At 47.7% G+C, this 18,514-nt stretch overlaps 1 protein-coding gene and 1 long non-coding RNA gene across 2 annotated transcripts in view; one reads left to right on the plus strand and one right to left on the minus strand.

The window, feature by feature from the left end:
• LOC141126696 (uncharacterized) overlaps window positions 1–18,514 on the plus strand; it is an 885,136-nt gene that overhangs the window by 687,681 nt on the left and 178,941 nt on the right. The gene's annotated exons all lie outside the window — the stretch shown is intronic.
• Window positions 15,712–18,514, minus strand: part of LOC141126690 (uncharacterized) — a 42,389-nt gene continuing 39,586 nt past the window's right edge. The window contains exon 5 of the mRNA XM_073612653.1: window positions 15,712–16,047. The gene's annotated coding sequence lies outside the window, so the exon portion shown is untranslated. The remainder of the gene's footprint in view (window positions 16,048–18,514) is intronic.

Here is an 18,514-nt window from a genome sequence, read left to right on the forward strand (position 1 = left end):
TGGAGGAACTTGACTGGCGTGCACAGAGTCCTAACCTCAACCCGATAGAACGCCTTTGGGATGAATTAGAGCGTAGACTGCGAGCCAGGCCTTCTCGTCCAACATCAGTGCCTGATCTCACAAATGCTCTTCTAGAAGAATGGTCAAACATTCCCATAGACACACTCCTAAACCTTGTGGACGGCCTTCCCAGAAGAGTTGGAGCTGTTATAGTTGCAAAGGGCGGAGCCAACTCAATATTGAACCCTACGGACTAAGGCCTGATTCACACCTATGCAGGTTTGCAGTTTGCATGCTCCAGGGGCATTTTGCTTTTTTCAGTACACATTTTTGATCCATTGAAGTCTATGGAACCAAAAACCAAAAACAAGTCCCTGGCCCTTTCCAAAAAATGCACAGATGTGAACGTGACCCATAGGAAGCCAAGTTACATGGACTGTAGTGTGTTTCTGCAAAACTGAAAACGCACTAAAAAAAAAAAATGCATAGGTGTGAACCAGGCCTAAGACTGGGATGCCATTAAAGTTCATGTGCGTGTAAAGGCAGGTGTCCCAATACTTTTGGCAATACAGTGTGTGTGTGTATATATATGTATATATATATATATATATATATATATATATATATGATATATATCATATATATATCATATATATAATTTTTTTTTATTTTTTTTTATTTTTTTTAAGAAGAAAGATTGAGTCCAAATGAAGAAATGTTGTAAGCAACCCTGTCCATGTTGTATGGTTGGCCCTAGCCCCTTTAACAGTCACTTTTGCCGGACAGCTTGGCCCGTTACAGGTTGTGGAAAAAATAACCGTTGTACTGACGAGATCACCAGGTAATAAGACTATGTTACATGGGGGGCTCAGAGAAACGAACACTTCTATATTAATGCTACTAACAGACTGCATCATATATGCTTTTTTTTTTAAACCTATGCCCAGAGTTCCCTCTGGGGAGCAACCTAAGACCACCCTTCTCCACCCCATCAAATACGAAAAAAACAAATGAGGGGAGACAGGTTAGGATAAGATTCTGTGTCCCCAATGGGGAGATTACCTTTTACTTCCTGTCCTGGTGGCCACACAGGAAGTGAGGGGTTTGTGTTTTTTTTTTGTTAAACCTATGCTCAGAGTTCCCTTTTGAGGAGCAACCTAGGACCACCCTTCTCCACCCCAACAAAAAAGGTAAAAAAAAACAAATGAGGGGAGACAGGTTATACTTACAAGGATACCTTAGATGTTTCCATCCCAAATATAGTACATCTAAGCCCAAAATACAAAAAAGGGATTCTATTTTTGTGAGACCTCAGTGTTGAACAAAAAAATACCCTTTTTTTTATAGATTTTGAGCCTAAAAATGGTGTTGGAGAGTACTTTGGGGGGTCTACACACAGACCACGCTGTGTCTTGGTTGTCTTTCCAGAATGGTCAACTCAGCCAGAAGGAGAACGCCGATAGAGGAGTGTGAGAGCAAATGCAAAGCTTAGCAGTAGGAAAACATTTTAAGAACTTTATTTTAAATGCATATAAACCCAAAAGCCTTTATAGCCCTCCGTACACAGAACAGGAAGAGTAGGGTCAAAATGTGAGACGGTCCCAAGCAAAATGGGGGGGAATGTTGGGAAATAAGACAAGCACATTGGATTTCTGGCAGGATCAACAGGTATTATTTTGTCCCTTCTCAGTGCAGGGACATGAGCACATACAGCGAGGGAACAAAGTATTTGATCGGCTGCTGATTTTGTACGTTTACCCGCTGACAAAGAAATGATCAGTCTATAACTTAGTGGTCGGTTTATTATAAGAGTGAGAGACAGAAAACCAACAAAAAATATCCATAAAAACGCATTTCAAATAAAGTTATAAATTGATTTGCATTTTAACCACTTCAGCCCCGGAAGATTTTACCCCCTTCCTGAGTAGTTTTTGCGATTCGGCACTGCGTCGCTTTAACTGACAATTGCGCGGTCGTGCAACGTGGCTCCCAAACAAAACTGAAGTCCTTTTGTTCCCACAAATAGAGCTTTCTTTTGGTGGTATTTGATCACCTCTGCGATTTTTATTTTTTGCGCTATAAACAAAATAAGAGTGACAATTTTGAAAAAAACGCATTATTTTTTACATTTTGCTATAATAAATATCCCCCAAAAATATATAAAAACCCATTTTTTTTCTTCAGTTTAGGCCGATCGTATTCTTCTACATATTTTTGGTTAAAAAAAAAAAAAATCGCAATAAGCGTTTATTAATTGGTTTGCACAAACGTTATAGCATTTACTAAATAGGGGATAGTTTTATGGCATTTTTATTAATATTTTTTTTTTACTAGTAATGGCGGCGATCAGCGATTTTTATTGTGACTGCGACATTATGGCAGACATGTCGGACATTTTTGACACATTTTTGGGACCATTGTCATTTACACAGCGATCAGTACGATTAAAAATGCATTGATTACTGTGTAAATTACACTGGCAGTGAAGGGGTTAACCACTAGGGGGCGGGGAGGGGTTAAGTGTGTCCTAGGGGAGTGATTCTAACTGTAGGGGGATGGGCTGTGTGTGTGACGTCACTGATCTCTGCTCCGATGACAGGGAGCAGAGATCCAGTGACACTTGTCACTAGGTAGAACAGGGAGATGCTGTTTACATCAGCATCTCCCCGTTCGTCCTCTCCGTGAGGCGATCGCGGGTATCCCCGCGGCGATAGAGTCCGCGGGACCCGCGACCCGACTCACGGAGCTCCCGGCCGGCGCAATTGTTTTCTTGGTGACTATGGTCCTAGCTGAGATCATTGACAAGATTCTCCCATGTAGTTCTGGGCTGATTACTCACCGTTCTCCTGATCATTGAAACTCCACCAGGTGAGATCTTGTATGGAGCCCCAGACCGAGGGAGATTGACAGTTATTTTGTGTTTTATTCCATTTGTGAATAATCGCACCAACTGTTGTCACCCTTCTCACCAAGCTGTTTGGCGATGGTCTTGTAGCCCATTCCAGCCTTGTGTAGGTCTACAATCTTATCCCCGACATCCTTGGACACCTCTTTGGTCTTGGCCATGGTGGAGAGATTGGAATCTGATTGATTGCTTCTGTGGACAGGTGTTTTTTATTCAGGTAGCAAGCTGAGATTAGGAGCACTCTCTTTAAGAGAGTGCTTCTAATTTCAGCTCATTAGATGTATAGAAGAAACCTGGGAGACAGAAATCTTGCTGATTGATAGGGGATCAAGTACTTATTTCACTCCTTAACCACTTGCCGACTGCCGCATGTATATATACGTCGGCGGAATGGCACGGCTGGGCAAATGGGCGTACCTGTACGTCCCTTTAAATTTGCCACCGTGTGGTCGTGTGCGCACCACCGGCGGCGGCGCGCGACCCTGCCGTGGGCTCCATGAGTAGGATCGCGGGTTCTGCGGACTCGATGTCTGCGGGGATACCCCCGATCATCTCACGGAGAGGAAGAACGGGGAGATGCTAATGTAAACAAGGCATCTCCCCGTTCTGCCTAGTGACACTGTCACTGATCATAGCTCCCTGTGATTGGGAGCTATGATCAGTGACGTGTCACTCGTAGCCACGCCCCCTAACAGTTAAAATCACTCCCTAGGACACACTTAACACCTTCCTAGCCAGTTAGTGGTTAACCCCTTCACTGCCAGTGTAATTTTTGCAGTAATCAGTGCAATTTTATAGCACTGATCGCTGTATAAATGACAATGGCCCCAAAAATGTGTCAAAATTGTCCGATGTGTCCGCCATAATGTCGCAATCACGATAAAAATCGCAGATCGCAGCCATTGCTAGTAAAAAAAAATTATTAATAAAAATGTCATAAAACTATCCCCTATTTTGTAGACGCTATAACTTTTGCGCAAACCAATCAATCAATGCTTATTGCGATTTTTTTTACCAAAAATATGTAGAATGCATATCGGCCTAAACTGAGGAAAAAAATGTTTTTTTTATATATTTTTTGGGGGATATTTATTATAGCAAAAAGTAAAAGATAATGCGTTTTTTTTTTTCAAAATTGTCACTCTATTTTTGTTTATAGCGCAAAAAATAAAAACCGCAGAGGTGATCAAATACCACCAGAAGAAAGCTCTATTTGTGGGGAAAAAAGGACGTCAATTTTGTTTGGGAGCCACGTCGCACGACCGCGCAATTGTCAGTTAAAGCCACACAGTGCCGAATCGCAAAAAGTGCTCTGGTCTTTGGCCAGCCAAATGGTCCGGGGCTGAAGTGGTTAAAATGCAAATCAATTTATAACTTTTTTGAAATGCGTTTTTTTGGATATTTTTGTTATTCTGTCTCTCTCACTGTTAAAATAAACCGACCATTAATATTTTAGACGGATCGTTTCTTTGTCAGCGGGCAAACGTACAAAATCAGCAGCCGATCAAATACTTTTTTCCCCTCACTGTAGACGCCGGCTACAGTTTAATTGAATAACATTATTCCATTACACCAGCCGAGGGATAAACAGCTGCTACAATTGTAGGAGGATTCCCTTAGAGGAGGCCGGATCCGGTATAGGTATACCTGGCGCGGAGCCAGAAGAGACTGCCAATTGTACTCATCTCTTGCCAGTATTGTGTTTGGAAGTATCTGACATCTGCCTCTGTATACAGACTGATCCCTTCCTGTGCATGGTTACTACTAGCGGTGGTCACAACGTCCACCGGGTCCCCCTACAAACATCTCCAGGGGAAGCTAGGGGTGTATTGTGTCTAGGGCTTGGGAGGTGGAGGGGGTGAGGAGACATTCCCATGGTTGGTTGCGGACATGCACCTTCGCACTGTTTACTTTTATGTCCAGTTTTTATTAATAAACTGTTTTGGTGGCCTTGGAGGTGCTGTATCCTAAGTGATGTTTTTTTTCTTATATTTTTCTGTACTTAGCCTGAAAAAAAAAACAAAAAAAAAACGGAAAGCTAATGCAGCCACCACATCTAAGGCCTGGCAAGCTGCAATTTACAGTATTATATTTCTCTCCTTGGGTTTAGATTTACTTTGATAACATGTTTTGATGTGTCGGAGCCACTGTCCAATCAGGCAGGAGCTCCTTAAGCCCTTCTAGGAGTCATCCTTTTAATACGATTGGCTATATATACCGGTTACACCCCTAGGTGCAGCTCCATAATTTGTAGCTCCATTGAGTTTTCTCAATCATTGCCTACCCCTGGTTTAGTAAACTTCCAACTGAAATGAGATTTGATGGAGTTGAAGGTTGAACTTGTGACTTGGTGACCCTAAAAGGATCATCTCTGTCTTTTGAAGTGTTTAGTAGGCACCTTAATTCAGCAAAAATGTATTCTGTTCTGATAGAGCAGGACACTATTTCTTCACTAATTTCATCTATGCAAAACTGAAGTTTGGCTGGAGTTAGGCATTAAACCAAACCTGGACACATTCAGATCTAAATGAAGGATCTGACCGGCTTGTGTGGACAAATCTCTAAGACCTGGACGTTGGGTGACCAGGCTGAACTCCTATGATAGAACGATTGACAAGCCACAGATTGTATGATCTTTAAATACTCTACATCCATTCACCTTTCTAGAGGCGAGGATACGGGTTGGGTAACAGTTATTTACTCTGTGATTATTAAAATAAGGATGTTGAACAACCTATCCTGGCAGTGGTCAGCAAGAGCCTCCACCACAACCACCACCACCTCCACCTCCATCAGCCCATCCTCATCTGCTGGATATTGATGACTGCATCTTCACTTATATGCATCCATGGAGCTCCGCTGTCGCGTGTTGAAAGTTGCCTCACGGCATGCTCCCGGCACAGTGACTGAGCTGTCACCAAAGCTCCTGGTCACCGTTTATGATCAGGAACTGGTGTGATGGGCTCTTAATCATGTAACCACAGTCAGTCGTATAGGTCTCATGGTCAGGAACACCACCTCTTGGCATTAAGGTCCACTTTAGGACACATTGGTGTTCTTCCCAAACATGATATATTTTTTATGTGTTGAACTACATGAGGTTATTATTATTCTGTAGTAAGTTGACATCTAGTGGAGGTTTTGGGCCTCTACAACTTGTTTGCTATGTAATTTGGGGTCTTCCCTCTCTCCTCCCCACCCATTTAGTGCTAGTTAGTTCAGTCCTAGCTAGTCCCTCTCTGCTTCTTCCATGTTTTTTTAGTCAGCTTTAGTACTTAACAGAGAGGGGGCTTAGGAAAGTCAGACTGGGTCTAAGGGGGTATGTCAAAGCGGCACTTGAAAAAGAGCAATTGTTAAGGGATTGAACGAAGAGGTTTAGCATAACAGCCAGGCAACCAGCATTTTCAGGAGGTCAGCCATTGAGGGCTCCAGACTTCTCTCAGCGCAATCTTCTATCAAGTTATTCATTTTTAAAGTGTAAATCCAAGACCTTTTTTTTGTTTTTGATAGGATTGTGTGCTGTCCTGTTGGGTAGATTTTCTTTCACTTCCCCAGAGACGCAGCAAGAAACCAGAGGAAATCACTCCTTGGACAGCTGTCCCCACTGGAAAACGTCCCATCCGTTTTGGATTTCACCTTACTTTTTGTCTTGGTGACAATATCCATGGGGACATATCGATTGGTAATTCTTCCCAGCAGGGACCTAGACAGCCATTAACACTTGGCAGAGGGTCTAACCCTTCCAATTCTTTCCAAGACATGCCTTTCAATCCACTTTAAATCTCTGATCAGGTTATTTTTTTTTTTTTTCTGCTGGGGAGATTTCCCTTCACTTCCTGACCTGATATGTTAGAATTTTTCTGTTTTTGGCTTGTCATACACTTTAAATGAAAAGCTAGCCCCAAGCATTACATTATCGGATTGTACAATCTCCTTTAGATCTACCAACAACTGCACCTGGCTGATTAGATACTGATACCATTACATAACATACCTGTCTGATAAACCTAAAGATGGTTGTAGAGAAATTGTACAATCATGGTTGCAATGTATTTGGCAAACATAAAATAAATCTAAGGAAAAAATCCAAAATTTTGAGTTGTCACCAGAACTGGAATAGAGGGGAAATATTCCCATGGGGACACATCTTTTAATGACAGTGGCCTAAGAGCGGATTTTCCCTCATGTAGGAAAGATTTCATTCTTTCCCCCTGTTGAGTCTTCGTTACAGGAAGTGAAGATAAATCACCCCAATGGGACACAGAGAGCTACCATTCCATACTCTGTCATAGTGATTCCCAACCACCAGGCCATGGCCTCCCTTCTTCCAAGCCTCCAGCAAACTGCAGATCCCCTAACCTCCCACAGTGCCTTCCGTCTCCCTACCTCCCACAGTGCCCTCAGACCCCCTGAAAGCCCTCAGCACCTGCCATGCCCCCCAACCTTCCACAGTGCCACCATCTCCCATAGTGCCCCCCAAGCTCTTACAGTGCCCCCAGACCCCCTGAAAGCCCTCAGCACCTGCCGTGCCCCCCAACCTTCCACAGTGCCACCATCTCCCATAGTGCCCCCCAACCTACCACAGTGCCCCCAGACCCCCTGAAAGCCCTCAGCACCTGCCGTGCCCCCAACCTTCCACAGTGCCACCAGCTACCATAGTGCCCCCCAAGCTCTTACAGTGCCCCCCAGAAAGCCCTCAGCTGCCAGCTGCAAATCCCCTAACCTCACACAGTGCCTACCAGCTCCCCCCCACACAGTGCCCCCAGAACCCTCGAAAGCCCTCAGCTCCTACAGTGCACATAAGCCTCTTACAGTGCCCTCAGCACCTGCCGTGCCCCCCAACCTTACACAGTGCCACCAGCTCCCATAGTGCCCCCAAACTCTTACAGTGCCCCCAGACCCCCTGAAACCCTCAGCTGTCAGCTTCAGATCCCCTAACGTCACACAGTACCCCCCCCCCCGAAAGCCCTCAGCCCCTACAGTGTACCTCAACCTCTTACAGTGTCCCCAGACCCCCTGAAAGCCCTCAGCCCCTACCATGCCCCCCAGCCTCTCACAGTGCCCCCCAGACCGCATGAAAGCCCTCAGCCCCTACAGCACACCACAGCCTCTTACTGTGTCGCCAGACCCTCGTAGAGTCGTCAGCACCTACAGTGCCCCCCAACCTCTCACAGTGCCCCACAATCCCCTGAAAACCCTCAGCTGCCAGCTGCAGATCCCCTAACCTCCTGCAGTGTCTCCCAGCTCCCATAGGGCAACCCTACCTCTCACAGTGCTCCCAGACCCCCTGAACACTCCCAGGAATCTACAGTCCCCCCCCCCCAACCTCCCTCAGTGCCACCCAGCTCCCATAGTGCCGCCCCCTAACCTCTCACAGTGCACCCCAGAAAGCCCTCAGCTGCAGATCCCCTAACCTCATACAGTGCCTCCCAGCTGCCATAGGGCCACCTACCTTTCACAGTGCCCCCAGAGTCCCTAAAAGCCCTCAGGCATCTACAGTGCCCCCCAACCTCCCTCAGTGATAGCCAGCTCCCATAGGGCCCTTTCACAGTGCCCCCAAACCCCTTAAAAGCCCTCAGCACCTACAGTGTACCTCAACATCTCAGTGCCCCCAGACCCCCTGAGAGCCTTTATCGCCTACAGTGCCCCCAAACCTCCCACAGTGCCAACCAGCACCCTGCAGTGCCCCTAGCCTGCTGTAGAGCCTCCAGAGCCCCCCCCCCCCAACCTCCAACAGTATTCCCCAGCCCTGGCAGGGCCCTATAGTCTCCCAAGGTGCCTCTACAAAGCCCCCAGCCTTCTGGAGAGACAGTATCCCCTACATTTGACCCCTCAGCTCCCTCCAGAAACCTCATCCCCTACCGGGCCACCAAGTCTACTGCAGAGTTCCCTAACTTACACCATCCCCCAACCACAACCACCACTGCAGTGACACCCAGTCCCATCCAGAGCCTTTCAATACCTATTTTTTATTTCCATACTTTTATTGGGTGAGTATAATTTTTTTCTTTTCACCCTTGAGGCATGGAAAGTTTTGGAACAGTTTGCCGGGCCCTGGTCTCCAAAGAGTCGAGGAGCCACTGCTGTATCCAATATGAATAAAACAAGCATTGGATTTAGATATGCTTAAAAAGAGATTATATGATCAGGTTGTAATACGTTTTTCCAACTTCCCATACAGAAAAATGAAAAAAATTTGGATACAATCATTCCCGATTGTGTCCAACTTCAGTGACTGGATCCTTACAACATGTCATAAGAGAAATGAACTGGCCCCCCCAAGAAGTTTTTCATCGGTTACAACGTTTTTGCCTTGTGGGATAACTGAACAATCGCACTCAAGCTGCCATACTGGGCTCAGAGTGCCCCCTGCTGACTGCTCTGGTATAACATAAAAACACCAAATTTCCCAGCTGCCCCTCTGCTGGCATGAGCTGAGATTCCCACAGCCCATAGGCCTATAGACTTTAATGGGAGCTCCTGAAAAAAAAAAAAAAGGTGTTCACGTGCGTTTTTTAGGAGCTTACATTTAAGTCAATGGGGTCAAAAATGTGCAACTGCAAGTCGTGCAAAAGAATAAAAAAGTTTCTAAATTGCCTGGCTACACTCATGCTAAGTGCAAATAGTGGTTTAGGCATAGGGGTCATTTATCATCGCCTAAGAGTATGGGGGAGCAAGATGATGTTCACAGTAACTGACCCTGGCCCAGCCAAGTCACATCCTTACCCTCCAAGGAAATAGTGACCCCCCACCTACAGTAGTAGTTGGATGGGGGTCTGGTACTCTAATCCAGAGGTCTCCAAACTCCATACAAAAAGGGCCAGTTTACTATCTATCAGACCTTAGGGGGGGGGGGGGCAAACTGGCCAGTGGGAGTAGAAAATGCCTCATCATCAATGGGAGTAAACAATGCCTCAGGTTTGGTGGTCAGTAGGAGGTAAAGTGCCCCAATGTTGATGTTAGTGGAATGAATGGGCCCTTATTCACTGGCATCAGTGATAGGAATAGTGCCCCATTCGCTGGTGTCAGTGGGAGGGATAGTGCCCCATTCACTGGTGTCAGTGGTAGGAATAGTGCCCCATTCGCTGGTGTCAGTGGGAGGAATAGTGCCCCATTCGCTGGTGTCAGTGGGAGGAATAGTGCCCCATTCGCTGGTGTCAGTGGGAGGGATAGTGCCTCATTCGCTGGTGTCAGTGGGAGGGATAGTGCCCCATTCACTGGTGTCAGTGGTAGGAATAGTGCCCCATTCACTGGTGTCAGTGGGAGGAATAGTGCCCCATTCGCTGGTGTCAGTGGGAGGAATAGTGCCCCATTCGCTGGTGTCAGTGGGAGGGATAGTGCCCCATTCACTGGTGTCAGTGGTAGGAATAGTGCCCCATTCGCTGGTGTCAGTGGGAGGAATAGTGCCCCATTCACTGGTGTCAGTGGGAGGGATAGTGCCCCATTCACTGGTGTCAGTGGTAGGAATAGTGCCCCATTCGCTGGTGTCAGTGGTAGGAATAGTGCCCCATTCGCTGGTGTCAGTGGGAGGGATAGGCCCTCATTCGCTGGTGTCAGTGGGAAGGATAGTGCCCCATTCGCTGGTGTCAGTACAATGAATGGTGCTCCATTCGCTGGTGTCAGTGGGAGGAATAGTGCCCCATTCGCTGGTGTCAGTGGGAGGAATAGTGCCCCATTCGCTGGTGTCAGTACAATGAACGGTGCCCCATTCGCTGGTGTCAGTGGGAGGAATAGTGCCCCATTCGCTGGTGTCAGTGGGAGGAATAGTGCCCCATTCGCTGGTGTCAGTGGGAGGAATAGTGCCCCATTCGCTGGTGTCAGTACAATGAATGGTGCTCCATTCGCTGGTGTCAGTGGGAGGAATAGTGCCCCATTCGCTGGTGTCAGTGGGAGGAATAGTGCCCCATTCGCTGGTGTCAGTACAATGAACGGTGCCCCATTCGCTGGTGTCAGTGGGAGGAATAGTGCCCCATTCGCTGGTGTCAGTGGGAGGAATAGTGCCCCATTCGCTGGTGTCAGTACAATGAATCATTCGCTGGTGTCAGTGGGAGGGATAGTGCCCCATTCGCTGGTGTCAGTGGGAGGGATAGTGCCCCATTCGCTGGTGTCAGTGGGAGGGATAGTGCCCCATTCGCTGGTGTCAGTGGGAGGAATAGTGCCCCATTCGCTGGTGTCAGTGGGAGGGATAGTGCCCCATTCGCTGGTGTCAGTGGGAGGGATAGTGCCCCATTCCCTGGTGTCAGTACAATGAATGGTGCCCCATTCGCTGGTGTCAGTGGGAGGAATAGTGCCCCATTCGCTGGTGTCAGTGGGAGGGATAGTGCCCCATTCCCTGGTGTCAGTACAATGAATGGTGCCCCATTCGCTGGTGTCAGTGGGAGGAATAGTGCCCCATTCGCTGGTGTCAGTGGGAGGAATAGTGCCCCATTCGCTGGTGTCAGTACAATGAATGGTGCCTCATTTTTGGTGTCAGTGGGAGGAATAGTGCCCCATTCGCTGGTGTCAGTGGGAGGGATAGTGCCCTATTCGCTGGTGTCAGTGGGAGGGATAGTGCCCCATTCGCTGGTGTCAGTGGGAGGGATAGTGCCCCATTCGCTGGTGTCAGTGGGAGGGATAGTGTCCCATTCGCTGGTGTCAGTGGGAGGGATAGGCCCTCATTCGCTGGTGTCAGTGGGAGGGATAGTGCCCCATTTGCTGGTGTCAGTGGGAGGGATAGGCCCTCATTCGCTGGTGTCAGTGGGAGGGATAGTGCCCCATTCGCTGGTGTCAGTGGGAGGGATAGTGCCTCATTCGCTGGTGTCAGTGGGAGGGATAGTGTCCCATTCACTGGTGTCAGTGGGAGGAATAGAGCCCTATTCGCTGGTGTCAGTGGGAGGGATAGTGTCCCATTCACTGGTGTCAGTGGTAGGAATAGTGCCCTATTCGCTGGTGTCAGTGGGAGGGATAGTGCCCCATTCGCTGGTGTCAGTGGGAGGGATAGTGCCCCATTCGCTGGTGTCAGTGGGAGGGATAGTGCCCCATTCGCTGGTGTCAGTGGGAGGAATAGTGCCCCATTGTTGGTGTCAGTACAATGAATGGTGCCTCATTTTTGGTGTCAGTGGGAGGAATAGTGCCCCATTCGCTGGTGTCAGTGGTAGGAATAGTGCCCCATTCGCTGGTGTCAGTGGGAGGGATAGTACCCCATTCGCTGGTGTCAGTGGGAGGGATAGTGCCCCATTCGCTGGTGTCAGTGGGAGGGATAGTGCCCCATTCGCTGGTGTCAGTGGGAGGGATAGTGCCCCATTCGCTGGTGTCAGTGGGAGGGATAGTGCCCCATTCGCTGGTGTCAGTGGGAGGAATAATGCCCCATTCGCTGGTGTCAGTGGGAGGGATAGTGCCCCATTCGCTGGTGTCAGTGGGAAGGAATAGTGCCCCATTCGCTGGTGTCAGTGGGAGGGATAGTGCCCCATTCGCTGGTGTCAGTGTGAGGCATAGTGCCCCATTCGCTGGTGTCAGTGGGAGGAGTAGTGCCCCATTCGCTGGTGTCAGTGGGAGGAATAGTGCCCCATTCGCTGGTGTCAGTGGGAGGAATAGTGCCCTATTCGCTGGTGTCAGTGGGAGGGATAGTGCCCCATTCGCTGGTGTCAGTGGGAGGGATAGGCCCTCATTTGCTGGTGTCAGTGGGAGGGATAGGCCCTCATTCGCTGGTGTCAGTGGGAGGGATAGTGTCCCATTCACTGGTGTCAGTGGGAGGAATAGAGCCCCATTCGCTGGTGTCAGTGGGAGGAATAGAGCCCTATTCGCTGGTGTCAGTGGGAGAGATAGGCCCTCATTCGCTGGTGTCAGTGGGAGGGATAGGCCCTCATTCGCTGGTGTCAGTGGGAGGGATAGGCCCTCATTCGCTGGTGTCAGTGGGAGGGATAGGCCCTCATTCGCTGGTGTCAGTGGGAGGGATAGGCCCTCATTCGCTGGTGTCAGTGGGAGGAATTGTGCCCCATTCGCTAGTGTCAGTGGGAGGAATAGTGCCCCATTCGCTGGTGTCAGTGGGAGGAATAGTGCCCCATTCTCTGGTGTCAGTGGGAGGAATAGTGCCCCATTGTTGGTGTCAGTACAATGAATGGTGCCTCATTGTTGGTGTCAGTGGGAGGAATAGTGCCCCATTCTCTGGTGTCAGTGGGGGGGGGGGGACTAGTACCCCATTGTTGGTGTCAGTATAATGAATGGTTCCTCGTTGGTGTCAGTGGTAAGAATAGTGACCCATTCTCTGGTGTCAGTGGGGGGGGGACTATTACCCCATTGTTGGTGTCAGTGGAAGAAGCAATGCCCCAAGGGCTGGATAAAGACAAACAAAGGGCAGCATCCAGCCAATGGCGATGGTTTGGAGACCACTGCTCCAGTCCATACTCACAGCCAAGGCTGCCAACCATGGTTGTTTCTGCATACGTTTGTAAAATATAACCCGGCTTGCTCCCGCTCTCTCTCGCTATCACAGGTTCATTCTGTTGGCCACCTTGTTAATACAGAAGACAATAGTAATGCAGAAGTCAATGGAAGAAAACCAATGAGAACTGCGGGGGACAAAGATAGACCCTCCCACAAATGTCGGCTCTGGTACAAGACTTCATCCAGGGATTTCTCTGCATCTGGGTGGAAATCAGTGGCACGGGAGGCAGAAGAGGTAAGTATTTGCCACCTACAGCTATAACAATTGAGGGAATTTTTCATTTTGAGACAGGGAGGCTGTAACTTTGTTTCCACTGACACCAACAACGTGGTTTATTTTACACCCAAATACAGCAAAGATGGGGCTAATCTTTACAGCCCTGGGTTTAATTTTTACACCAATGACAAGACTGATTTTTTTTCACCCACTGACACCAACAACGGGGTTGTTTTTGCACAAAATGACCATCCATATAAGGGGAGTTACCTACTCCTGACCCCTGATCCCACTTTCTGTACTGTGCTGTAAATAATAGTCCTGCACCTACACTCTGTATGTAGCACCTTACGTTAGACAGTCCTAGCCCATACACTCTAAGCTGTGCTGTATATTACATAGTCCTGACCCCTGCACCATTATAGTGTGCAATACATAGTCCTGACCCCTGCACCATTATAGTGTGCAATACATAGTCCTGACCCCTGCACCATTATAGTGTGCATTACATAGTCCTGACCCCTGCACCATTATAGTTTGCAATACATAGTCCTGACCCCTGCACCATTATAGTGTGCAATACATAGTCCTGACCCCTGCACCATTATAGTGTGCATTACATAGTCCTGACCCCTGCACCATTATAGTATGCAATACATAGTCCTGACCCCTGCACCACTATAGTGTGCAATACATAGTCCTGACCCCTGCACCACTATAGTGTGCAATACATAGTCCTGACCCCTGCACCACTATAGTGTGCATTACATAGTCCTGACCCCTGCACCATTATAGTGTGCATTACATAGTCCTGATCCCTGCACCATTACAGTGTGCATTACATAGTCCTGACCCCTGCACCATTATAGTGTGCATTACATAGTCCTGACCCCTGCACCATTATAGTGTGCAATACATAGTCCTGACCCCTGCACCATTATAGTGTGCATTACATAGTCCTGACCCCTGCACCATTATAGTGTGCAATACATAGTCCTGACCCCGGCACCATTATAATATGCATTACACAGTCCTGACCCCGGCACCATTATAGTGTGCATTACACAGTCCCGACCCCTGCACCACTATTATGTGCATTACATAGTCCTGACCCCTGCACCGCTATAGTGTGCATTACATAGCCCTGACCCCTGCACCACTATAGTGTGCATTACATAGCCCTGACCCCTGCACCACTATAGTGTGCATTACATAGCCCTGACCCCTGCACCATTATAGTGTGCATTACATAATCCTGACCCCTGCACCATTATAGTGTGCATTACATAGTCCTGACCCCTGCACCATTATAGTGTGCATTACATAGTCCTGACCCCTGCACCATTATAGTGTGCATTACATAGTCCTGACCCCTGCACCATTATAGTGTGCATTACATAGTCCCGACCCATGCACCATTATAGTGTGCATTACATAGTCCTGACCCCTGCACAGTATATGATGTTCACTGCATAGTCCTGACCCCTGCACCCTGTGGTGTACATTACATAGTCTTGGTTCCTACAGTCTCTAGCTGTGCTGCAAATTACAGTCCTTCTCCTGTGCATCCTATATGCTATTCTGTACAATACATTCTTTCCAAAGTAATTCCAGTTGCCGGTTACAATGCAGTACCTAAATGTTTTAAAGAGACAATATCACCTTTCCCATTCAGGGCAAAGAGGTCCAATTGCCCATCTAATACCTCGCCAGCACTACCTCCTTCTTCCTCCACATACACCAACAATACCCAATGCTTCCACACGTGGACGATCATGTGACCTCCTCCCATGTGACATTGCTGGGGGTCTAACAGCCAATCACTAGGCATAAACAATGTCATGTGATACTTCCCCTAGTGTCCCATCCCTGACTGTCAATCTGTCCTTTACACCCACCCGGGCCTGGCATGCATGACTTCAGCACCTTGTATGAGTATTAGATAGTCCAATGTGTGGGTTCCACTGGGAGTACATAGTCAGGCCAGTCACACAGTCACCCGCACTAGATCATCAACCACAGCATGGATCAACACGGGACAAAACACAACATGCACCTCGGAGGGAACGAGGAACCTTGTAGCCATACTTCTCCTCCAAGGAGCATTTTGTGAAGGATGGCGGCGGGTGCGTGTGGTGCATTAAAGAAACATCGTCACCCTCTTGAGTTTTCATTAATAACAGAAGGCACTTTTATTGTTGGTGGTATTTATATAACTTTCGCATACTGATGATGATGTATAAACGGTGACTGTTTTAGTATGTGGTAGAAGTTCTGAAATACTTGAAGTGGTCAGTAAAAAAAAAGTAAAAGTAAACTTCCAAAGTTCCATTAGTAGTTATGGGGGGGAGCAGTTGGCAAAGCTTGCCCTAGCAATACATGGCACCACCTCGCCAGGCTGGAAGTCTCTGCTCCTCTGATACAAGCCATCCTTCTTCCATGATGCCACACCATCCCTGAGGTCACATTATGGCTCTCCGCCATGCCGATTCTGGTTCAGGACCTGTAAATACAGTTATTGGTGAGTCTGATATCGATAAACCTGTCTTCACCATGTTATGAAACTTACCAGCCGCCCCACCACCCCTCCCCAACCACTCAACCCACCACCGTCACCACCATCCCTCCCTGAGCCTCTCATCCACCACCACCCCTCCCCAATCATTCAACCCATTACCACCCCTCCCCAAGCCTCCCACCCACCACCAACCATGACCACTATATCCCTCCCCAACCACTCAACCCACCATCACCACCCCTTCCTGAGCCTCCCACCCACCAGCAACCACGACGACCACCACCCCTCCCCAACCACTCAACCCACATCCATCACCACCACCCCTCCCCGAGCCTCCCACCCACCACCAACCATGACCACCACCCCTCCCCAACCACTCAACCCACCACCGTCACCAACACTCCTCCCTGAGCCTTCCATCCACCACCACCCCTCCCCAACCACACAACCCACCACCACCCCTTCCCAACCACTCAACCCACCACCCCTCCCTGAGCCTTCCATCCATCACCACCACTACCACTACCCCTCCAAGCCTCTCACCCACCAGCAACCATGACCACCACCCCTCCCTAACCACTCAACCCACCACCACCGCCCCTTCCTCGAGCCTCCCACCCACCATGACTGCCAACCCCTCAACTCACCACCGTCACCACCACCCCTCCCTGAGCCTGCCATCCACCACCACCCCTCCCCAACCACTCAACCCACCACCACCCGTCCCAGAGCCTCCCACCCACCACCAACCACAACCACTATCCCTCCCCAACCACTCAACCCACCACCCCTTCCTGAGCTTCCCGCCTACCAGCAACCATGACCACCACCCCTCCACAACCACTCAAACCAACACCACCACCCCTCCCTGATCCTCCCACCCACCACCAACCATGACCGCCACCCTTCTCCCCAACCACTCAACCCACCACCATCACCCTTACATGAGCCTACCACCAAACATAACCGCCACCCCTCCCCAACCACTCAACCCACCACCGTCACCACCACCACCCCTCCCCAACAACTCAACCAACCACCACCACTACCCCTCCCCAACCACTGGACTTTCATTTGGTGGTGGATGGTAACGGATATCTCTAGAAACATTCATGAACCCAAATTTGACCATATTGTTTCACTAATAGAATATTTCCTGTATCATCAGCTTCATCTAGTGGCCAAAATAAGGTGAAGTTTTCTGAAATGCCTCAATGAGAAAATATACCAGAGTTTGGCCACTCGATGGGGCTGATGGTTCAGAAATAAAAGAGAAAAAAAATAGGAGAAAAGTTTGTTCTGCTTGGAGGAATGTTTTGGACATTCAGCCAGCTAATGCTATAAATAGTCCCCTAACTGCCCAGCCTAGGCCAGAAAGCAGGAATTCAACGAAAACAAATATATATTTAATAATAAAATATATTAAATAATAAATATTTAACAGTAAATAATATTTTTCTTTTACATTTGTGTAAGGGGGGGCAAAAAAAAGTTGCTTTACTGAGTAAATGTCTACTTTAATTAGGGCTGATTAGGTGGTTAGGGTAAACTAAATGTTAATAAGTTATTAATTGCTGGATGTTAGAAAGCCAACGGCACCACATTCCTAAATTACCAAGAATTTAGTAGAAAGAAAGGATGGGACTTTTAAGGTGCCAAAAAAAATTCAAAATAGGTATATAAAAAAATATACTATGATATGATACTATGATGATTTTAATCATGCTTAAATGAATTTTTATATTTTTTTATATACCTATGTTGTATTTTTTTTGGCACCTTAAAAGTCCCATCCTCTGTTTCTACTAAATACATGTTAATATAAAAAGGAAGAAATTTGAAAAAAAAATGTATTACTCATGAAACCAAGAAAGTAATGTATGTTGCTTCCTTGTGTCATGTATGGTGCATTGGATGCACTGAGAGACCTCCGTAGAAGGATCAGAGATCACTACTATGGAAGTCAGGGTATATCTCCCTCTAAACTCTCCTGTCCTAGGGTCTACATAAGGGTTCTGTAGACCTGCCCTAGGGTGACAATGCTGCTCTTCCATAGATATAGTACATTGAGTGAGTGTTGTCACCCTAGAGAAAGGAAGTGTGTTACTGGCAGGATCATCAGATGACAAAAAAGGGAAAGAAGGCCTAAAAAAAGAAAACTAATGCAGCAACCACCTAAGGACTGGTAAGCTGCAATGTAGGCCACTTTAGTTTGTGGTTTAGATACACTTTAAAGGAAATCTTCTGTACAACAGGAATAATAGGATTTTTTATAACAGCTTACCTGTAAAATCCTTTTCTTTCGATGGACATCACGGGACACAGAGCCACAGTAATTACTGATGGGTTATACAGGGTATCACTAGGTGATTGGACACTGGTCACACCCTAAACAGGAAGTTTATATAATCCCTCCCCTTGCAGGGATACCTCAGTTTTGTAGCCAAGCAAT

The sequence above is a fragment of the Aquarana catesbeiana genome, linkage group LG02, assembly GCF_042186555.1.
Source record: "Aquarana catesbeiana isolate 2022-GZ linkage group LG02, ASM4218655v1, whole genome shotgun sequence".
Classification (NCBI taxonomy): Eukaryota; Metazoa; Chordata; class Amphibia; order Anura; family Ranidae; genus Aquarana; species Aquarana catesbeiana.